Raw genomic sequence first — 25,131 nt, 5'->3', positions numbered from 1 at the left:
CCGGCATATCAGGGGTACTACAAGTCCTTGGCGACCTGAAGCTAAACCCTTGACAGGACTAGGAACCACGAAGGCCCCAGCGTCCAGGGATAGTGGTTGCCCGAAAAAGGTTCTACTACCAAGCGACAGGTGAAGGAACAGCACGACACAGAAGCTAGGCCCAGTTGCAGGCTGGCCAGGAGCTTAGAGAGAGGGAGACACGGACCAGGAGGCCTTATACCCGCTCACTGGGGAGAAGTCCTGAAGTGCACCCTTCCTACCGAATACCCTGGACCGTACCTGACATCCGCACCAGTAAAGGTACTGAAGTGAATCCCCTGTCTCTGTCAGTTACTCCTGCTGCGCCATCTCTCCTGCACTACAAGCCCCAGCATCACCACCATCTGCACCTACACTGCCCCGGGGGCCCGCTCCACCTGTGGGGAGCAGAAACATCCCAGCTGCCATCCCATCACCCCCCGGAGGTCTGTAGCAGCGCCGGTAACCATTACCGGAAACCACAGGTGGCGTCACGAGACAAACTGTACACTAAAACCCTTTTTAAAGAGAGACCCATAGTACGGGCCCGGGAGCCGACTGCCGTGACCTCCTAAACAAGGTAAAAGGCCCGGGTATCGAGTCCCCTATATTCCCCCTGGGTGACACAGTAGCAATTAAGAATCATGGACTTTTCAAGTATTTTTAAAACATTTCCATTGAATGATGGCATTTACCAATTGCTGATCACAAAATTAGAAACACTTGGCTGCTTTCTTCTCAAACCAGGTTGTATCTAGTATGGCAGATAAGCTCGACTGAAGTGAAAGGTGATATATGACACAAAATCTGTAGACAAATGTCATCCTGTTCTTGGAAGAAAGCAGCCATGTTTTTCCAATCTGGGACTTATCCATTAAATAAAATCATTATAGTACCTTAGTCACAGCATATGTTTTGGTCATGTGTATGTAGTAGTGGGGAAGGAAGTAGCTTCCCTCTGGCACTAAAAGGTTTAAAGAGTATGTTCCCGACAGTTAGATCTCTCTGGGCCGCAGTTAGGTCCAGTTAAGGGGTTAGCTGTGATAATCCAGCCCAGCAGAAGGAGAGGGAACTCAGTGTTTTGGTTGAACACAGGACGTGAATAAATGTTTTGTTCCTGATATGTTTCATTGTAGGCTGTAGTATTGGTAACCAGCCACAAGATGCCACTGTCTAGAATGCAGATGGCAGGTTAAATTTGCCAGTAATATTGCAGGTATTTAGGACAGTGAGGGAGTTAACTGTGTGTGAGGACAGCCCATAGAAGGTGGGCACCTTAGGAAACCTCTGGTTAGTTTCCAGTAACAGAAAGTGATTAGTTTAGTGAGATATAGTACCTGGGACAGGACAGGCAGCCTCGGTATATTGGCCGCTAAGCAGACGCGAGCCCCATATCCCCGACAGTGGATCACCAAGGAGAAAAATCTCTCCACAAGAGTCCCCTTAGCTGGCCTGGGAAACTCAACAGAGTCATTGAGGACCCGGGGGCACATTCTGTCTGCAGGCTGCAGAAGAAGTCAGGACTCAAACCTAGGATGTGGGGAGAACTAGGATCCGGATATGCTGTTATTGGTGAGGAAGATTCTCTATGGCTAGAGAACAGAGCAACAGAGATGCTTCACATAAATTGGGAACCATGGCTGAAGTTGTGTCAAGTAGCAGTGGGAAAGATGACAACCCGTTGGGCCTTATCCATTATATCTGCCTGTAAATATTGTACATATTCCTATTCCTCAAGTAAAGTCCCAGTTATTGTTATGAATCTCGTGTCCTCTGAATTTATTGTTGTCCTGGTTCCAGAAGAGAATGCCTGGAGACAGATGCGACCGGCTGGTCAGAAGTAAGTGGAAAGCACCACATCCACTGCACCACATCAGACGGAGGACAAACTTTGTCTGTAGGGTGCCAGAGCGAGCAGGGGATACAGTTCGCCCACAACTACCTCGCTGGGGCACCTTACATGTAGACCCTTCTCAACAGTTATGTATAAGTCCAGCCGGCACTTTGTTGTCTGAATGGTGTTCGCATCTGGGGCGGCAGCTCTGCATTAACAAGATTCTTAAAAGCTGTGATACTATTGTCCGACACTTAATAAAGAATTATATGAGATTAGAAAAACATGGCGGCTTTCTTTAATCAGCAGTGTCATTCTTCTCCAAAGAAGCTGGTATTACAGCCTAACCAGAGGCGTTGCTGGAGGTTCAGCTGGGGGAAGAGCGAAACATCTGAGTGGGCCCCATCCTGATTACAACTATGGTGGCACCTTATACTTGTGGGTATAGGGGAACCTCAACAGATGACCCTGCTGCATATGAAAAAAAATCTCTACACAAAGACCAACACTGATATTATATAGTGACTATATAGTAGTAGATACCTGTGCTGCAGAACATATAAGAGTTTACAGTACAGTTATAGATGGTGACTTACAGCTGACATTCTTTCTGGTGGAGTCATTTACTTTTCCCGTCTTTTCCATCTGGTCCAGACCGACCTGACGACTCTTCCAACAACGACTCGTCTGCAGAGATTACAACAAAGAAACATTTGACTTCTCACATTTCCAGCACCGTCCCCATCTATTCCCAACCTACACAAACGCCGCATCCTGCTGATACCCCAATAGTGAATCGCTGCTGCCTTATATGTCTCCATTAATGCACCTGCTGTGTGGTACAAAAACAGCGCTCCTCTTACAATGAGCTTGGCGATGAAGGAAGAACATCTCCAACATCAAATCCAGAAGCACCAACTTATTTAATAAGACATTGGTTAAGATCTGGTTGAATCAAAACAGGGCATAGGCAAAACACTGTTTTATAACAGAAATGACCTGGATTGCCTCTGGTTTACAGTTAAGCCCCTTTCTTAGTATAATCAGTAATAGGTTTGTTTATTTCTGAAAAATCTTTAATACAGTAATTAGCGAAACCAAGAAAGTGTTATAGGGTCAATAAAATTTTTCGATTGACCTGACCTAATGACCTGAACTTTGGAGGATTCCATTCAAAATATCATTACCTGACAATATAAACCCAAGACAATTGCTCTTATGTACCAAAAGAAAACCCACATTGCTCAATTTTGGCAAAAATATGATATTCTTTCTAATTTTGAGGAACTGAATGAACATGGGTCACAAGAGAGTAGAAAAAAAGTCAAAATATTGGCCAAGTGAACAACAGTAAAATGTCCAATCTACTCTCTAAAATATCATTAACAAATTTTTGAAACATTGCAGATCAATTGGAAAATCATAGCCTGTGTGAAGAGGAAATTTATCATATTCAGGGACAGAAAATACCTTGGAAAAATAATTAACAGACTTTAAGTCAGTATCATATCGCAAAAACTCAGCACAATATTCTTCAGCGGGCAGTTTTGCTTTAACATAAGGACAAGATATGACTCTACACCACTGCATTTCGATTTGGTCATGTAACAAACCTACTGTGGTAAAAAAAAAGATCCAATCCACCAAAGATTACTCAGAATAATACAAAGCCAAAGAGAAGGTCCAAGCTTGTGACGCGCCCCTGGGCCTTCTGTGTCGTGCGGCATCGCGTACACGGAGGCTTACCCGGAGCCGGATCAGATGGGGGTAGTAGTCTTGTGGCGGTGACCCGGTCCGTGCCCAGGGAGTCAGACTAAGTGGCGGTAAAATAGCAGTGGATGTTGGATGACTACGCCACCCGTTGAATGCAGCTTTGGAGCTGCCGCTGCAGGGCAGACCGCTGAGGCCGGTGGAAGGATGGTGCAGCGGGGATGGTATAACCCCCAACGGGAGGGGTATGGCCTCAGGGCAGCCGACGTGGATGATGGGGGTAGCAGGAACCACTCAGAGACGATGTGTGTAGTTCAGGGTCTTTACTGGTGACAAAGATAGACCCTCCCGGAGTACTTGCTAGCGATCGGGGCCTGGTCAGTCCTTGAGCAGATGGGATCTCCCCTGGCCAGGCGGAGTTGTAGGCCTTCCCAGCTAACTGTACTCTTCTGGCTACCTTGCTAGAGGCGGGTAAAAGTAGCCCACGTCCCTGAGTGTACCGTGTGGTGCTCACCCGTATGGCCGGTGACTCGGGGCCTTCTAATGGCTTCCGCTCCACGATGGCGGTGCTGGTCCCACGCGTGTGACCGTGCCTTCGGGTTTCTGGGCCAGAGGACCTGCAATCCCCTGCCGGTCGGTTTCTGCTGCTGGGTAAGGATTAGTCCCCACAGCCTCGGACTCCGGGTCCGGTGATAACTTCTCAGTCAGGGCGAGCTCTGCAGCTGCCAGCCCCTGACTCCTTGTAGCACTGCTCCCACAGAGCTCCTGTTGTTTCTTCCTATGCTGCTTCTCTTCTCTACTCTTGTTCTCTCCTAACCCTGCCTCAGCCCCAGGTTTATATAGGGGAAGTTCTTCCCCTCCCATGACTGGGCAGGAGGTGTGGCATGCATAAGATCCCTGACCAAGAGACCTCCCACCTGCTCTCAGACATAATATTGCTATTATTGTGGAGACCAGACCCCTGGGGTGCCACATTCCCCCCTAGTGAAATTTAGTACTCCGGGACTAAACATATTTTTAAACATAACAAGGTATAAACAATAATAGTACAATAAGAAAAACATATAAAGATGGTCACGGCGTGTCCGCAACCGGGTGCAGTTTTGAAGAAAAGCAAGGTGTCCATTTCACCAAAACAGGGAGACGTAACCAGGTAGGGGTCTGTCCTGCCCCGAGTCCTTAACAGTCTTTTAGTCCATCCTGGGTTACGCTCCACTAACTGTACAAAGGATTCCCGGTAAATCCACCAAGGACTCCTATAAATTACTAGAAACACATAATTATTTACAGGATATGGCCGCTCTCAGTCCTCGGCCAGTGGGGATAAGGATTGGCTGCTCACAGTCCTCAGCCTGGTAAGGGATAGGGGATGGCTGCTCACAGTCCTCAGCCTGGTAAGGGATAGGGACACACGGGGAACAATTCACTAATCCCAACGGGGACCATATTTTAATTAGCAGCAGTCCTTGTACCCTTACGGGTAACTATTTACAGCTCTTTATTCACGCTACTTCCCTTCAGTAGCTATGTCCTCTTTGTGCTCCCTCCTGAGGGTAGTCCTCAGACCCGTCCGGGTCCTCTTGGCTTTCCTCGTATTGGTAGTACTGCAGCTCCTCCTCGGTTAGCTGGGTTAGTATCTCTGCGACAGTCCTCCTCCCAGGTGGCCAGGACTTTACCTCCCTTTGGGCTGCCCCGGTTAATTGGGCCACCAGGATGCTCACTTTTTGCTCCTCTGTGAGGGGGTACACCTGGAAGAGGCTATCCAGCTTTTCTCTAAAGTCATGCAGGGTATGTGACTCCCCTGAGTACTGGGGCAGCCAGGCTGCCCCCGGGATATAGGGCATGGTGAAAGGCATGACCGCAACAGCGGTGGCGCTGGCAGGGGTTGAAGCGGTGAAGCTCTCCTCCGTATCCGGCATCCTTCTCCCCCCTAGTGGACCGTGGCCTACCTTGCGATGATCCTCTTCCGTAGGCCGCGGCTCCGCAGTGGATCGTCAGGGTTGAGGACCTTCCGTCGCGCTCCTGTGACGTCGGCGTCTGCTGGGCTCCTTCCAGGACCTTACGCAACGTCCGGACGTGAGGCGGGGCTTCAGTTCTCGCGCGCTTTCGGAGTCCACGCCCCTCTTCTTCCCGCGCGGCGTCTTCAAGATGGCGTCCAACGGCGGGAAAACTCCACGGATGGCGGGAAGAAGGCAGAAGATGGCGCCGGATGGCGGGAAAACTCCACCGATGGCGGGAAGGAAGCGGAAGATGGCGCCGGATGGCGGGAATCTTCACCACAGGTAAGTTTGAACAGTCTTTTTCAGGCACTCAGTACCCGGTGGTTGCGGGCACGAGATCCTGCCGACTACGCCAAAAGTTGACGCGCCCCTGGGCCTTCTGTGTCGTGCGGCATCGCGTACACGGAGGCTTACCCGGAGCCGGATCAGATGGGGGTAGTAGTCTTGTGGCGGTGACCCGGTCCGTGCCCAGGGAGTCAGACTAAGTGGCGGTAAAATAGCAGTGGATGTTGGATGACTACGCCACCCGTTGAATGCAGCTTTGGAGCTGCCGCTGCAGGGCAGACCGCTGAGGCCGGTGGAAGGATGGTGCAGCGGGGATGGTATAACCCCCAACGGGAGGGGTATGGCCTCAGGGCAGCCGACGTGGATGATGGGGGTAGCAGGAACCACTCAGAGACGATGCGTGTAGTTCAGGGTCTTTACTGGTGACAAAGATAGACCCTCCCGGAGTACTTGCTAGCGATCGGGGCCTGGTCAGTCCTTGAGCAGATGGGATCTCCCCTGGCCAGGCGGAGTTGTAGGCCTTCCCAGCTAACTGTACTCTTCTGGCTACCTTGCTAGAGGCGGGTAAAAGTAGCCCACGTCCCTGAGTGTACCGTGTGGTGCTCACCCGTATGGCCGGTGACTCGGGGCCTTCTAATGGCTTCCGCTCCACGATGGCGGTGCTGGTCCCACGCGTGTGACCGTGCCTTCGGGTTTCTGGGCCAGAGGACCTGCAATCCCCTGCCGGTCGGTTTCTGCTGCTGGGTAAGGATTAGTCCCCACAGCCTCGGACTCCGGGTCCGGTGATAACTTCTCAGTCAGGGCGAGCTCTGCAGCTGCCAGCCCCTGACTCCTTGTAGCACTGCTCCCACAGAGCTCCTGTTGTTTCTTCCTATGCTGCTTCTCTTCTCTACTCTTGTTCTCTCCTAACCCTGCCTCAGCCCCAGGTTTATATAGGGGAAGTTCTTCCCCTCCCATGACTGGGCAGGAGGTGTGGCATGCATAAGATCCCTGACCAAGAGACCTCCCACCTGCTCTCAGACATAATATTGCTATTATTATGGAGACCAGACCCCTGGGGTGCCACATTTGCGGACCAACTGCCGATATGGAGATAATGAGGCACACTCTCTATTGCTCAGAGACCAATCCTGCTCCTGGCAAGCGCTGATATTGTGGGGCGCAGGCGCACTTGTATATGTCCGGCCACCTGCGCAGTGAGGCTGTGTGTGATTACCAGCTTCACAGCACATGCGCGGGGAACATAGCGCATCATAGCGCATGCGCAGTGAAGCTGGTAATCACACAGCCTCACTGCACCAATTTTAATGAAAACAGCTTGTTAGTGATGAACATTGTATCACTAACAACGCTATGGGGGCAGTGGACATAGCAACTAGGACGTGACAGGTTCCCTTTAACAAACAGGTAATCCCCGCGTGTGTTGCATCTGTCTAACAGCAGATGCAACACTATCTATATAGACCCTATAGGGCCTGAACAGTTGTGTACTTAGCTTAATGGCTCCTTCTTCACTTTTTGTCCTCGTTTGGTCATGCAGGGATCCATCAGGGAATTCCTTCAATCAGGACAAGAAAAGGAGACTATAAGCCGTACTGCAATGAGAATAACAGCTCACAGGACCAGGCAATATGCCACCACGTAGTCATATATATGAGCCCCCACAAAGCCCCCTACATACAATATGAGCCCCCACACAGCCCCCCCATATTACAGTATGAACCTTCACACAGCCCCCTACATATAGTATGAGCCCCCCATAGCCCTGTACATACAGTAGGAGCCCACATACAGCCCCCTACATACAGTATGAGCCCCCCATAGCCCTGTACATACAGTATGAGTCCACACACAGCCCCCTACATACAGTATGAGTCCACACACAGGCCCCTACATACAGTATGAGCCCCTACATAGCTACCTAAATACGGTAAGAGCTCTCACACAGCCCCAAAGATACAGTATGAGCTCCCACATAGCTCCCTTTATACAGTATAAATCCACACATAGCCTCCTACATACAATATGACACCACACAGTCCCCCAATATACAGTATGAGCCTCCACATAGCCCCCTATATACAGTATGAGCCTCCATGTACAGTATGAGTCCACACACAGCACCCAATATACAGTATGAGCCCTTATATAGCCCCCAATATACAGTATGAGCCTCTACATAGCTACAGTAAGAACCCTCACACAGCCACATAGATACAGTATGAGCAACCACATAACTCCCTTTATACAGTATGGATCCACACAAAGTCCCCTACATACAATGACACCACACAGTCCCCCAATATACAGTATGAGCCCCCACTTAGCCCCCTACATACAGTATGAGCCCCTACATACAACATGAGCCCACATACAGCCATATACATAGAGTATGAGTCTTCACATAGCTCCCAATATATAGTATGAGCCCCCACATAGCTCCTTGCAGTCCCCAAACCAACAGGATAACATTAATCTGTAGCCTCCAAGATAATATACTATGCAGCGACAAGCAGCCCCCACGGTCACATACCCTGCGGCCCCCCCATGGTCACACACCCTGTAGCCCCCCATGGTCCCATAACCTGCAGCCCCCTATGGTCCCATACCCTGTGGCCCCCCATGGTCCCATACCCTGCGGCCCCCCCATGGTCAAATACCCTGCTGCCTACCATGGTCACATACCCTGCTGTCCCCCCATGGTCACATGCCCTGCGGCTCCCCCTCCATGGTCACATACCCTGCTGCCCCCCATGGTTACATACCCTGCTGCCCCCCCATGGTCACATGCCCTGCGGCTCCCCCTCCATGGTCACATACCCGGTGGCCCCCCCATGGTCACATACCCTGCTGCTCCCCATGGTCATATGATCTGCTGCCCCCATGGTCACATGCCCTGTGGCTCCACCTCCATGGTCACATACCCTGGGCCCCCCATGGTCACATACCCTGCTTCCCCCCATGGTCACATACTCTGCAGCCCCCCATGGTCACATGCCCTGCGGCTCCCCCTCCATGGTCACATACCCTGTGGCCCCCCCATTGTCATATACCTTGCAGCCCCCCATGGTCACATACCCTGCTGCCCCTCATGGTCACATACCCTGCTGCCCCCATGGTCACATGCCCTGCGGCTCCCCCTCCATGGTCACATACCCTGTGGCCCCCCCATGGTCACATACCCTGCTGCTCCCCATGGTCATATGACCTGCTGCCCCCCATGGTCACATACACTGTGCCCCCCAATGGGATTATACCTTGCGGCCCCCCCATGGTCACATACCCTGCAGTCCACAGGGTGACATGCCCAAGTCACTCTCTCACAGAACAGGAAGCAGCTAATTGCTTCTTACCATCACCAGGAACTGCCAGCAGGAGGGAACAGGAAGTATTGAAAGACAGCACTGAGCACAAGATGAGAAGGGAGGCGGAGCCTGCTCCGAGCACCACAGGAGCTGTAGTGCAGGAACAGACAGCCGGGAAGATCAGATGCTCTGCGCGTGAGTACAGCAGACGTGGGCACACAGAGTGTGCTGCGTGTTTGCGTCTGCTGCATTGTCCTGCGGGCCACACACCTTACATTATAATGAGGGCAATCTGGCAATGGGCCCCCCGAGCTTCGGGCCCCGGGTGGTAGCCCAGATTGCCCTCATAATAATCCACCTATGGTTTCCATGATTAGGCTTGGCGCTGGTTGCTGTGTTCAACAAAGTCAAAGGAGATACTTTGTTTTTGCCCTTAGCCCTTAGGCACCAGTTGGTTGCAAATGCAACCCGTGGGCTCCTGCAGTGGAGTTGTTGGAGCAAGCTGAGGGAAAATCTGAAACAATCCATGGTGAATCAGTAACAAGAGAAAATAGTTTCCAAAATTACAGAAGGGTGGCTGATTCAAAGTCCAGGAGGTTGGGCACAGTAAACTGGCAAAGAATGGTCAGGTAGACCATGTTCAAACCAGGGGTTAAATCTGAAAAATGGTCAGAGAAGAAGCTGGATCAGAACATTAATATAAAGTCCAATCATGTGTATGTGACCCCTGCCCTGTTTGGTTACACGCTGACCGTGCTACATTCACTGCTTAGGATATTGATTGTATTCATTGACTTCAGCGGTCACATATGGATGGTTGGCATGTCATCGCTAGAAAGTAAATAAAGACTGGCAGGGACCTGCGGCAGCTCCAGAGACGTGAGGTTATTTCATTATTTTGTACCATTTCTTCCTGATTGGCAAGTTTTTTTAACAGCCTTTAATTTTCTACAAAAATAAGGTGCAGAGAATTGCTCACTCATTGCTCAGCTGCCGAAGTCCCACGGGTTAAAAGGCTGTTGAAATGCCAGGAGAGAAACAATAGGAGGGTCATCTGCGCTGCTGATCGAGATCCAAAAGAATAGTCCAGGATACAAAGTAGACTTCATGTGGTTTTATTATTGCGGTTTCGAAGTCTTCAGATCTCTTCATCAGGATATAACCACATACCTGGTATGTATGTATATAATATATAGGTGTGTGTTGAAACAAGGGGGTTGTGGAACTTCTCACAATGGGTGCCAGGCCTCCAGACAAACATCCAATTTGTTCCATAATATAGATCATAAAGAAGGCAGCACGCTAGTCAAAAAAGTAAAGTTGAAAAAAGTAGATTTTATTAAGCCCATTTACTTTTTTTTGACTAGAGTGATGCCTTCTTTATGATCTATATATGGGTATGTGGTGAGTCCTGATGAAAAGGTCTGAAGACTTCGAAACGCATTGATAATAAAACCACATCAAGTCTACTTTATATCCTGGACCATGCTTTCAGATCTCTATCAGCAGCGCAGACGACTCCACCTATAGGTTTTCATATATTTGTCTATTGCTCAAAATAATGATAAAAAAAACAAACACTTTATTTTCAATCATACAGTATGTCCTTTTTTTTTTTCTTTTTTTTATAAGAAATAGACTTAGGCTATGTGCCCACGATGCAGAAATGAAGCAGAAAATTTCTGCAGCATTTCTGCATCTCCCTGGCAGAAAAAACGCATGCAGATTGTGCATGCGGATTGTACATGCGTTTTTCCTGCAGAATACATGCGGATCCACATGCGGATTCACATGCATTTCCGCATGCAGATTGACAAGCGCTTTCCAGGCGATAGCATCACTTGGAAAGTGCTTGACAACTAGGTCACACTGTATAAATCCATGCAAACAGCATGGATTTATACAGTGTGAACCGTAAAAATGAAAACAAATAAAGCTATACTCACCCCCGAGGCCCCGGTGTGGCTGCAGCGCTCGTTCCTCTCTGCTTCCTGGCTGCCGGCATATCGCGAGACAGAGTGGTGAAGGGCCTGCGGTCACATGACTGTGACGTCACCGCAGGTCCTCAAGCGATGTCGGCATTCAGAGAGAAGCCGCCGGACAGGTGAATATAAACTTTATTTGTTATTTTATTCTTTTTTTTACAGGTACAATGGTACCCAGGTCTGGATGAGAGTCTCCTCTCCTCCAGAACTGGGTACCATCCGCACATAGAGACGCATAGAAGCCGCTTGTAGAAATGTACAGTCGCGGTTTCTATGCGTCTCAATGCAAGTCAATGGCGGGAGTTCCGCTGCGCTTCCGCAAAATTAAATGACATGCTGCGGATTTTTGTACGCAGCATAAACGCTGCGGAAAAATCCGCAGCATGTGCATAGAACATGCGGAATCCCCTTGGGGACCATGGGGTGCAGATTACCTAGCGTTTAACAAGCGTTTATGCTGAGGAAATTCCGCAGCATAAACGCTTGAAAAACGCTACGTGGGCACCCAGCCTTATACTCTGTATAAAACCTTGGAAAGTATAAATAATTGAACTCACTGTAGAAAAAATAACACAAAGTTAATTATTTCTTAAAGTAATGGCATAGAAAAGGCTACTAACTGGCTGCAGCGGTCACGAGAGATAACAATGTGACATGACTGCTGAGAGACACAGCTGGGAGATAGCAGGAGTGACGCTGGTCCACGAGGTAAGTATGCACCTTTCATTATTTTATGTAGCAGACGGTAGCAAACAATAAGAGTTTCTACTAGTGATGAGCGAGCGTGCTCGTTTAACCCTTTCGCCGAGCACGCTCTGGGTGCTTTCCGAGTATCTTCGGCATGCTGGTATATTAAGTTTGAGTCCCTGTGCCTGCATGATTTCTGTCTGTTAGTCAGCCTCAACACATGCAGGGATTGCCTGCTTGTTAGGGAATCCTGACATGTGTTGAAGCTGACTAACAGTCATAAATCATGCAGATGCAGGGACTTAAACTTAATATACGAGCATGCCGAAGATAGTCGGAACGCACTCGAGTGTGCTCGGCGAAATGGTTAAACGAGCTCCTCACTCATCACTAGTTTTTTCAGTATTGGACAACGTCTTTAAGGATAATTTGCTTTATTTACAGTTTTAACTGTCTCACAAGAGGCAACAACTTGACTTGAGCTGAGGTAGATAGGTGGCATCTCCACCATAACCGGATCACCGGTAACAGGATGGTTCATAACATAATGTTGGGGTTCTAGTTACAACAGTCCATTCTTTTGGTAAGATTGTGTCGGACTCATTGTCAATCTTCTTACAGGAACATTTGTTTCATATCTCCTTAAAGTAATTACTCGCTAAAGATTTAAAGGGGTTATCTAGGAAATTCCACATCTGCCCATGTCCTGTTTCTGGTATTCTAGCTCTTCCCCGTTGAAATAAATGAGGCTTAACTGCAATACTCTGGACTCTTTTCCTGTAAGCATTTTACATGCATTATGGAATAGGACACATAATCCTCTTGCACGTCTCTGCACGCTTGTGTCATCATCATCATCATCATCATTCAAAAATCGGAGGTCATACTTTTCTAAGAATAACTGTAATATGTCGCTTTCTTAGAAAACGAGTATGCACGCTATGAACCCTGTTGTCTGACGCAGAAAGGATGATTCACACCGATCTTGATGCAGCTCATTAACTATGTCAAGAACTTCTCTTCACAAACTGACTACAGATACATAAAGAAATACAATATGATGGCTCAGGACAGATAACAATCGCCATTATCTATATCATTGTATGTAATATTAAGAATGAGGCCTATAAAGTAAACCCACATTCTCCCTATAGTCTCAATGCTGGGACTTATATCTGTCAAACATTTAAAGGGGTGGTCCAGCCAGATAAATGCTTGTTTGTTTGTTTGGAATACTAACTTTAAAATGTACCAGCTAGTACCACTAGTTTCATCAAATTTGTCCTAAAAATTCAATTTGCAGCGAATCGCAATATTGCAAAGCTTCCAATTGCCCAGAAATGATATGTGTAGCACTCTGAAGCAGGGGTCTCAAACACGCGTGCCGCCCCTGAGGCTGCTTCATGCAGTCCGCATTCACCGTAGATCCCTCGACGATTGTGGCCTGGTCCAGGAGTCGCCAACATCATTGCTTTATTTCAACTGAATGTGCATCCTTCGACGCAGATTCAACTGAAATGTATTGCTGCGCAGAGACAAGCTCTCTGCACCGCAATGCCAATGCCAGCCACCGGCCAATCAGAGGACAGCAGCTGGCATCGGTGTGCCGGCGCGGTGGCCTATGAGGTCACTGCCATGAGCCCGCACGTCAATGTCAGCTGCTGCCCTTTGATTGGCCGGTGGCTGGCATTGGCATTGCGGTGCAGAGAGCTTGTCTCTGCGCAGCAATACATTTCAGATGAATCTGCGTCGAAGGATGCACATGAAACTGAAATAAAGAGCTGATGTCAGCGGCTCATGGCACAGGCCTCGATCTTCAAGGGCTCTATAGTGCCTGCGGGCCGCATGTGCAGAAAGGACGCTGAGGGGACGGAGGGCAGGTGGGAAGAATCTTTTTTTTTTTCTTTAATGTGTATGTGAAGTACAGCACAATAGGGGACATATCTACAATATGTGGACCAGAATGGGACATTACTATAAGAAGGGGACCAGGATGGGGCATTACTATAAGAAGGGGACCAGGATGGGACATTACTATAAGAAGGGGACCAGGATGGGGCATTACTATAAGAAGGGGACCAGAATGGGACATTACTATAAGAAGGGGACCAGGATGGGGCATTACTATAAGAAGGGGACCAGGATGGGACATTACTATAAGAAGGGGACCAGGATGGGGCATTACTATAAGAAGGGGACCAGGATGGGGCATTACTATAAGAAGGGGACCAGAATGGGGCATTACTATAAGAAGGGGACCAGGATGGGATATTATTATAAGAAGGGGACCAGGATGGGGCATTACAATAAGAAGGGGACCAGAATGGGACATTACTATAAGAAGGGGACCAGGATGGGACATTACTATAAGAAGGGGACCAGGATGGGGCATTACTATAAGAAGGGGACCAAGATGGGGCATTACTATAAGAAGGGGACCAGGATGGGGCATTACTATAAGAAGGGGACCAGGATGGGGCATTACTATAAGAAGGGGACCAGGATGGGGCATTACTATAAGAAGGGGACCAGAATGGGACATTACTATAAGAAGGGGACCAGGATGGGGCATTACTATAAGAAGGGGACCAGGATGGGGCATTACTATAAGAAGGGGACCAGGATGGGGCATTACTATAAGAAGGGGACCAGGATGGGGCCTTACTATAAGAAGGGGACCAGGATGGGGCATTACTATAAGAAGGGGACCAGGATGGGATATTATTATAAGGAGGGGACCAGGATGGGGCATTACTATAAGAAGGGGACCAGGATGGGGCATTACTATAAGAAGGGGACCAGGATGGGATATTATTATAAGAAGCGGACCAGGATGGGGCATTACTATAAGAAGGGGACCAGGATGGGATATTATTATAAGAAGCGGACCAGGATGGGGCATTACTATAAGAAGGGGACCAGGATGGGATATTATTATAAGGAGGGGACCAGAATGGGGCATTACTATAAGAAGGGGAACAGAATGGTGCATTACTATAAGAAGGGGACCAGGATGGGGCATTACTATAAGAAGGGGACCAGGATGGGATATTATTATAAGGAGGGGACCAGAATGGGGCATTACTATAAGAAGGGGAACAGAATGGTGCATTACTGCAAGATGAGGACCAGGATGGGATATTACTATAAGAAGGGGCCCAGGGTGGGACATTACTACAAGATGAAGACCAGGATAAGCACATTACTACAAGATGAGGACCAGGATGGGGACATTAGTACAAGAACAGGACCAGGATATGGACATTACTCCAAAGTGGGGAACAGGATGGGGACATTACTAGAAGAAGGGGACCAGGACGTGGACATTACTGTAGCGCCGGCGTCCCTGCCCTCTGCTAGGCAGGGACGCTGTTCCCCTCACCTCCCTGCTCCGTGCCCGGCGTCCTCCTCCCGCTCTGCTGGCAGCGCGCGCTCCTTCCCGGCCACTGTGCTTAGGGCGCACGCGCTCTCCCTCCCTCTTAAAGGGGCCGCGCGCGTCGTCCTAAGGAGTCCCCGGCCAATGGCCGGAGGACTTCACCATATATAAGGCACCTCCTCCAAAATGGAGGTGCCCGAGCAATGTTGTTGCACTGTTCACTACTCTGCTTCAGCCCTCAGGTCCCGTTGCCAGTTACCTGCCAGTTACCTGCCAGATTCCTGCCTGATTATCTGCTACCTGCCTGCTAGTCTGAGGTCCGACGGTCTGCCTTACTACTCCTGTCAGTCTGTCTAAGGACCAGCCTGCCCGCTCACCTGGGAGCGCACATCAGCCACCTGCCTGCTTGCCTGAGGTCCGACGGTCTGCCTTCCAACTCCTGTCAGTCTGTCTAAGGACCAGCTTGCCCGCTCACCTGGGAGCACACATCTGCTACCTGCCTGCTAGTCTACCTGGAGGCTCCGCCGTCACGTGCTGTGACCACCTGCCTGTCCAGTGACTCCTGCTCGCTCACCTGGGAGCGCTCATCTGCTGCCTGTCTGCTAGCCTACCTGGAGGCTCTGCCGTCACGTGCTGTGACCACCCGCCTGTCCAGAGACTTCTGCCCGCTCACCTGGGAGCGCTCATCTGCCGCCTGTCTGTTGGTCTTCCTGGAGGCTCCGCCGTCACATGCTGTGACCACCCGTTCATCCAGAGACTCTCGCTTGCTCACCTGGGAGCTCACGTCTATCATCAGCCGCCACAGGTCGTACCAATCCTTTACCTAGAGACTGCCCCGGTCACTTGCCGTGACCACCTGCCCGTTCATCCAGAGACTGCCCCGGTCACTTGCCGTGACCATCTGCCCGTTCATCCAGAGACTGCCCCGGTCACTTGCCGTGACCATCTGCCCGTTCATTCAGAGACTGCCCCGGTCACTTGCCGTGACCATCAGCCCGTTCATCCAGAGACTGCCCCGGTCACTTGCCGTGATCTCCAGCCCGTTCACTCAGAGACTGTCCCGGTCACCTGCTGTGACCTCCTGCCCGTCTTCCCTGGTTGCCACCCGCTCCCTTACAAGGACTGCCCCCTTGTATAGTAGCTCAGAGGTTCCGCCTCCCAGACCCGTTACAATTACTACAAGATGAGGACCAGGATGGAGCATTACTACAAGATGAAGACCAGGATGGAGCATTACTCCAAGAAAGGCATGAGGATGGGGCACATTACTACAAGATGTTTGCCACTATTACTATATGATGCTAACTGTAAGCCAATATTACTGTATGAGGCCAATTAGGGGAAACAAAATTGTAAAAAAAAAAAAAAAAAAAAGTAGAAATAAACCGTAAAAAATATTTTGGAACTAAAAATGCTGTTTTATATATTGTAAGGTGGCTAATGGTCGTGTAGTCGATGGGAGGTATGTATCACAGAGATGGCTGGTCTCTGTGATGTAACCTTGAGTATTTTCTCTAGTGCACGCACGCACTAAGAGGACTAATTGGTGCACCTGGGACCTGGTTACGGGTAGTTTGAGAGATGGGCTGTTCTTGCCTCCCACATACCTCACCTCTGGGTGTGGTTAACAGCCTATTTAATGGAGGCTGTTGGTTGGGCACATGGTGTGTGAGTCTGGAGGGAGAAGGCCTCCTGTGTGTGGTTGTCTCCAGACTGGGCCGTGTACTGGATGCCTACCAGCCTGTGCGACCACAGCGCTGGCTAACTAGAAGCTTTGCTAAAAGGACCGTTTTCTTTGTTTTTTTGGCCTGCACTGTTTCTTTGCATTTTGCTTTTGACAGTTTATGAAGCCAATAAACTACTATGGACATTTAAAGGAACGTGCCTCCTGTTTGCCTCTCATCACACCTGAGTGAGTACAATTCCTACAATATAAACAACAGTAAATAAAAAAAGTGCACGTTTGTTATCACCATATCCATAATGACCCAAGCTATAAAACTGTACATGACATATGATAAATGTCAGTTAAAAAATAAAATAAACATGCCAAAATGTTCAAAAAAATATCAAAAGGTGTGTAGCAAAAAAATAAATAAAAATGGTATCATTAAAATTTTACTTTTTTCCTGCAAAGAATTTCGACCCCCCAAATTCCAATTTTTTTCTATGTATGGCTTATATATCCAACCCAGTTTCAGACTCCTGCAAGTCTCCTATGGCTCTATCCAACCCTTTCAAGCTCCTTAATGTGAAGCCCAGCTGTGCTTGGTCTCACAAATCCTAGAAGGGTGTATTGAAGGATTCCTCCACAAAAGGCCCCCATAACCATTCACACATCTCCACCTTCCACCTCAGACCACCAGAGGGAGCCCGTTAGGGAGATATAAAAAGGAAGGTGGAGCCAGGCAGCAGTTAGTCTGTTGATGAGTTCCTGCAGAGCGAGACACAGAAACAGGTCAGTCTGCAGTGGAGCTCAGTGACTCAGCAATTCCTCTGAGAGTTCAGTTGGTGCAAGCCTGAATACAGAGTGGAGTCCAGACTCGGTGTAGCTCAGAGAGGTGAGCTTTAGGTGTGCCGGCGCCATAAGATCGGTGAAAAGCGGCACGCTGCCGTTAGTGTGAGTAGCCTATTGAGGGTCCGAGTAGGCCGAAGGCAAAAGAGTAGAGAGTTAGTTCATAGGGGGCAGAGGAGCTTAACTAGCTCACCCCGAAGAAGCAGTTACCGGACACCGGGTCCGAAGCTTGCCGGGATCTCCATGACCCAGTAAGATAAACCGGAATCCCTGGAGAACTACAGGTCCCAGGATCGCTAAAGTGCTGATACGTACCAGAGCCAGGAGACACATAGGCCCCGTAGGTCGGGAGCGTGCACTCCAAGAGAAGGTCCTACCACAAGGTCAGCCAGCGCAGGACAGAGACAAAGTTAGGCCTAGCTCCAGGCAGGTCAGAAACTTATTACGCAGCAGCAAGAACCAGGAGGCCCAAAACCTGCTCATTGGGGAGGATCCTGACATGCACCCTTCACCCTACAGTGCTCCGGGGAGTGCCTGAAATTCCATCAGTAAAAGGTACTGAAGTGACTTTTGTGTCCATCCCTGTTCTTGCCCCGACTCGGCTGAGTCTCCTTGTCCTGCATCCCCGTTCATACACTGCCCTGAAGCCCAGCTCCACCTGTGGGGAACTATACCATCCAGCTGCCTTATCACCGGCCTCAGTAGACTGCGCAGCGCTGGTGATCCTCACCAGAAACCATAGGTGGCGTCACAAACTTTTATAAACTTGATATCTATCAACGAGAGACCCCAGAGTACGGGCCCGGGAGCCGACCACCGCGACCTCCTTAAGGCTAAAGGCCCGGGTAACCGAGTCATCCCCCATCCCCTGGGCTAGTCATTAACACAAACACAGCCTTAGTAATGTCCAAATGACGTAAACATACAGTATATGACAATGGGTAAACTGATGATAACTGATTGGAACTAACTCACTGCACTGACAGACGTTTTCCGCTTTCTGTAAAAATGGTTAAAAAAATATCCCTTTGGGGGAGCAGATAATTGCTGTGCTGGTGCTTAGGCACAGGTGGTACAAACAGAACAAGTCATGGCTTTTTAGCATGCAGTGGTTCAAAAATGATCCCTTTTTTGGGAGCAACAATAGGTTTGCTGTTTGGAAAGAGAAGTAATGTATTTTTTAAAAAAGGGTGTCCCAAAACTATCCCTATTATTGGATCAGCAGCAGGCTTGGTTGGAAAATGAATAAGCAATTGCTTCTTCACAAACCATCCAAAAATTATCCCTTTTTATAGGAGCAGTAAATGGTTTGCTGTTTGGAAAGTGAAGAAACAATGCTGAAATAGCAAAATAACTCAGCGATAAGATGAGTTTGTAACAGAGTTCAATAGCAAAACTGGCACAGCAATATGACAAGAGTTGACGGTGATGTAGCAGAGCTGAGTTTGCAGCAATGTGCAGTGGCTGAGCTGGCACAGAAATATAGCAGAGTTAAACCAGTGATGAATAACAGATGTATAGAGCTGGGTTTTCAGCCGAGCTGCATGACAATCTGCTTTTCAATGAATGAATGAAAAGGAGGACACCATATAAGTTTACCAAATGTTACATAATAATAATAATCTTTATTTTTATATAGCACCAACATATTCCGCAGCCCTTTGACATATTTATGTCAAACCAGAGCATCACTTTTTAAAAGCAAACCTCACTAAAATCTAAACAAAACTGACAGTTGGACCCGTAGAAGCGCTGGTTGTAGCGCGAAACGGCTGGTGTCTATTTCTCCTCACTCCTGCACACTCCCTGCCAACCTTTCCTCCGGACATGTATGCTGGAATAAAGGACTGTTAAAATTGCAGCTTGTGGTGAGTGCCACTTTTCATTGTTCTCTAAGTATTATTCACATGGATTTCTATGGTGAAGCACAACCAAATATTGCTGCATTTGGCTACTTGCTTCATACAAACGAACTGCTTATGCAGATGAGATATAGGACTGGTGCCCATGCAGCTTTACTTCTATACTAAAAGGCTATGTGCCCATGATCAGGCTATGGACGCAGCGTATTTTTGCTGCGTCCAATCACCACAGGTAAATCCGCATGTGTTCATTGAACAATGCGGCTTTACCGGATCCAATACATTCTATTGGGAAAATTTCTGCTGTGGAGACTAGCGGCTTGTAAAGTCGCATCGCCAGTGAGTTTACACAGCGTTAAATAGAAGCACAGTAGGCATGGGATTTCTATAAATCCATCCACTGTGCTTCTAATGTACAACCAAGCAATGTGAACTGAGGTCTAAGATAGTACACATGCAAGAAATAGGAGCATGTTCACACTAGCAAAAAGAAGCAAAACCTACAAAAGACAAAAAATATATCTCATACCCTACCATCATTATATATAAATGTAAAGCAAAGTTGCATATTAAATATAGGGTACTTAGTGAACTATTTTTGATCAAAAAAAGTATACAAGCCGTCCCACCAGCGACAAGGTGACCCTAAATTGGGACGGTACCTACACTGTCTATATTAAAAACCTTACTGTATATCAAAGTTGAAGTAATGCATATAATGCATGTAATGCATATAAAAGGCATTACTTCAACTTTGATATACAGTAAGGTTTTTAATATAGACAGTGTAGGTACCGTCCCAATTTAGGGTCACCTTGTCGCTGGTGGGACGGCTTGTATACTTTTTTTGATCAAAAATAGTTCACTAAGTACCCTATATTTAATATGCAACTTTGCTTTACATTTATATATAATGATGGTAGGGTATGAGATATATTTTTTGTCTTTTGTAGGTTTTGCTTCTAATGTACAATGTAGCGTTTGGGATGCAGCGCAAGTGAACTGTGTCCAAAATGCTGCTATTCCTAATGGTGGGCACGTACCCTTATAAAAGGAATGTTTCTTGAAGCAGTTCCCAGTTGAAAATCTCATAGTTTTTAACCACCTCAGTGTGCACATAATCAGTGACTATCCTGCCATACTGACGTACACAGGCCAGTGCTGCGAATAACCGGTTAATAGTGCTGCTTCCTGGTGTTATCAGGTTCCCCTTTAGTATGGAAAAGATGACTTATTGATCATGTTTTTCATGACATTTACGATTAGCCCGGACACCTAAGTTAACGTTTTCTGTTTGGAAGTCCTGAAGAACGGAGCTCTACACAGGTCGACAGGAGGATGTTTGCTTCCGGTGTTTTTTCACATCAGCCGTCAATGTTATAAGCCAGTGGAAAATATAGATAAACATGGTGACGTCGCTGTGTGGTCTGTGCCAATCTCAGGTTACTGCAGAAGATTATTAATCAGCAGCACACCGCAGCCCCGTGTCCACCACCCACATCCCTACCTGGTGCCCAAGGTGAAAACATGTTTGCTCTACAGAGAGCACTGGACTTTCTTTGATACTGTTATCCAATTTAAAGACTTGGTGTCAGCTGGCCATACCCATCCGGCGCTCGCCAGTGGGTCAGACCATTTTCAGTGTGAAAATACAGACGTCACTAACTCATTGTGCAACAATCATCATTTTGGCCAGTTTTACGGTCTCCTAAAAATACCCAACGTATGACACTTGAAACATTATCATTATTTATTTATATAGCGCCATTGATTCCATGGCGCTGTACATAAGAAGGGGTTACATACTAAATACAAATATCACTTACAGTAAAAGAACTAACAGTGATAGACTGGTACAAGGGGAAGAGAACCCTGCCATTGCGGGCTTACATTCTACAGGATGATGGGGAAGGAGACAGTGGGTGTGGGGTTGCAGCAGCTCCAGTGTTGGTGAGGAGGCACTGTGGTCATTGTAGGTTCTAAGCTTTCTTGAAGAGGTGCGTTTTCAGGTTCCGGCTGAAGGATACAAATGTGGTGGATAATTGGACGTGTTGAGGCACAGAATTCCATAGGATGGGGGATATTCGGGAGAAATCTTGGAGGCGGTTGGGTGAGGAACGAAGAAGTGTGGAGGAGAGAAGGAGGTCTTGGGAGGACCGGAGATTACGTAAAGGAATATAACGGGAGATTAGTTCAGAGATGTATGGAGGAGAAAGGTTATGTATGGCTTTTTAGGTCAGTGTTAGTAGTTAGAACTGGATACGCTGGGCAATTGGGAGCCAGTTAAGGGATTTGCAAAGGGGAATAGCAGAGGAGTAGCGAGGCGAGAGATGAACTAGTTGCGCAGCATAGTTAAGGATGGACTGGAGAGGTGCGAGAATGTTAGTAGGTAGGCCACAGCGGAGGATGTTGCAGTAGTCGAGGCGGGAGATGATGAGGGCATGCACAAGCAGTTTAGTATATTGAGGGTTGAGGAAAGGACAGATTCTGGAAATATTTTTGAGCTGGAGGTGACAGGAGGTGGCGAGAGCTTGGATGTGTGGTTTGAAGGACAGGGCAGAGTCAAGGGTTACTCTGAGGCAGCAGATTGCCGGTACAGGGAAAAGCGTGATGTCATTTATTGACATCCTAAATCTATCCTAAACTCTGCTGCCCGACTAATCCACTTGTCCCCTTGCTATTTCCCGGCCTCTCTTCTCTGTTAATCACTTTACTGGCTTCCCATTGCCCAGAGACTCCAGCTCAAAACCCTAACCACGGCATACAAAGCCATCCACAACCTGTCTCCTCCTTATATCTGTGACCTAGTCTCCCGGTACATACCTGCACGCAACCTCCGATCCTCACAAGATCTCCTGCACTACTCCCCTCTTATCTCCTCTTCCCACAATCGCATACAAGATTTCTCCCGTGTGTCCCCCCTACTCTGGAACTCTCTACCCCAACATATCAGACTCTTGCCTACCGTGGAATCCTTCAAAAGGAACCCGAAGACTCACCTCTTTCGACAAGCCTACCACCGACAGGAACCATTGCTCCACCATACCGCTGCATGACCAGCTCTATCCTCACCTACTGCATCCTCACCCATCCCTTTTAGACTGTGAGCCCTCGCGGGCAGGGTCCTCTCTCCTCCTGTACCAGTCACGTTTTGTTAAAGATCATTGTAATTGTTTTTGTATGTATACCCCTTTTTTTCACATGTAAAGCGCCATGGAATAAATGGCGCTATAATAATATGTAATAATAATATGTAATAATAATATGCGAGATGGGGGAAAAATGATGAGTTCAGATTTGTCCGATTTGTCCACATTGAGCTTGAGGAAGCGAGAGAAGGAGGATATGGCTGACAGACGTATGGGCCAGAGAGGTAGATCTGAGTGTCATCAGCGTACAGATGGTACTGGAAGCCATGGGATTTTATGAGCTGTCCCAGGCCAAGGGTATAGATTGAGAAGAGTTGGGGTCCTAGGACAGAGCCTTGAAGGACTCCAACAGAGAGAGGGTGGGATGAGGAGGTAGTGTGGGAGTGGGAGACGCTAAATGTGCGGTTAGAAAGGTATGAGGAGATCCAGGAAAGGACAAGGTCTTTGATGCCAAAGGAAGGAAGGATCTGTAGTAGGAGGCAGTGCTCAATTGTGTCGAAGGCAGAGGACCGGTCAAGAAGGAGAAGTATACATGTCCTTTATGGTAACTGTGGATCCTGTACTTCAACACGTTTTACATGCACCAAAGGCCTCATCCACACAAGAGCATTTCAGGTCTATATTAATTGTATTTGGAAGGTCCTCAGTATAGGGTGCTCATCTGCATTGTCTACTACTGCGATTTGGTCTGTTTGGAAAATCACTGGTGTGTACTGCCCCATAGGTTATTATTGGATTAGTGTGCTGTCCATTTGTAAAGGTGGAGAAGATCTCATGCACCCTCTCTGAAGACACTCTTATTCATTTATGTGAAATGTATTTTACAGTCTGTGCTTTACCCCCTTGTGGGCTTCAGTGTCCGGTCAGGTAGGGAGGACAGGGTTAACTGTAGGGCCAGCCCACACTTGGAGAGGAGTGGGGGCTGATAGGGGAGTTCCTGGTTTTGTATATAAAGTTAGTTGGTTGGTAGCAAACTACAGAAGATATAGGATTCAGAGCTGTATCCGGGTGTGTGCTGAAGACGGACAGTATTGCAAAGAGGTAGCAAGTCTAACAACAGAAAAGCAACAAGGATGGCAGAATCGCTTCTCAGCCAGGCAAGTTGGGGAACCTAATAGAAGAGTGTCAGAGTGCAGGTGATGTGTTGGCCAGACCTGGAGATCTGCAGTGAAGTTAGGCAGCGTCAGCCAGACTGGAACACGTTAGTAAGGTGGTAGCGAGTGAGAGCTCCCTTATACAGTTCACAGAATGCAGTTATGGGGCAGTGGTCACAGCAAAACACATTGACCTGTGTGGCCCTGTACTGAGAAAACGGAGTTCCTCAGCATAGCATGCTGTACACCAGCAACATTCACCACAAGTTATGTGCAGCAATCTATAACAGCCACAGGACAAGACAGAAGAAAATGTATTCAAGTACTGTACCTGCTACTATCTGTATGTAGTTCCAACACTTAGTAAAGAGTAGTTCATTTTTCTAAACTGGTCTGGCTTACTTTTCAAGAAAGTGAAGGGTCCGTAGCTCCAGAGTGATGTCTATTTTAAAGAACTTTAGTGCGCACACCCGTCCGGGGACCCATCTGCTTGGTGTTTATGGCTTCTGAATTAAATCTCGGCCAGGGAAGACCCTTATACATTGCACATAGACTGCACACTAATCGAAGATATAGCCATCTCAACTTGGCCATAGAGATATTCTTAGGTTATTAAATTGCTTTAATTACTCATTCTCCTGCAATAAGATCGTTTATATTTCATAGTGAACAGCGGGTTTCCATGGAAATTGACCTCCAGTGCCTGACCAGTCCCTGGCCCAGTACTTACATTACAGGAGAGGAGTTAACTCCAAACTTACCAGTCCGCTCTCGACAGCCCATTGATTTCCATATAGCAGTTAGCTACTCACCTCCCTTCCCCATCAGCTCCTGATGAGCTGCTCTTATCAATCCTGTACAATTACAAGCCCCAGTGGCCAGCATCACAGCTCTGTCTAGAGCCGTGTGCTTGTTCAAATACATGGTTATCTCTATTTGGAAATCCAGTGACAGTAGTGCACACACCAAAGCAAAACTGATAGTTGAATGTGTTACAGCAGAACTTGTGCTGAGCGTTATAGCTATTCTGATACTACAGTTCTACTATTACCAGAGCTGTCTCTCAAGAAGTGTCCACCATGCCCGAAACCAAGATGTAAGGAGACAATCCAAGAGCAGAGGCAGAGTTTCAGCTTATACAACCCCTGGCAAAAATTATGGAATCACTGGGCTCGGAGGATGTTAATTCAGTTGTTTAACCCTTTCGCAACCTTGGGTTTTGTCGTTTTTGCTTTTTCGTTTTTTGCTCCCCTTGTTCCCAGAGCCATAGCGTTTTTATTGTTTGGTCAATATGGCCATGTGAGGGCTTAT

Source organism: Phyllobates terribilis, unplaced genomic scaffold (genome assembly GCF_046119375.1).
Source record: "Phyllobates terribilis strain yellow unplaced genomic scaffold, ASM4611937v1 Scaffold_4__5_contigs__length_816908805, whole genome shotgun sequence".
NCBI classification, from domain to species: domain Eukaryota; kingdom Metazoa; phylum Chordata; class Amphibia; order Anura; family Dendrobatidae; genus Phyllobates; species Phyllobates terribilis.
The sequence above is the reverse complement of the archived record's forward strand: the minus strand, read 5'-3'. Positions refer to the sequence as shown.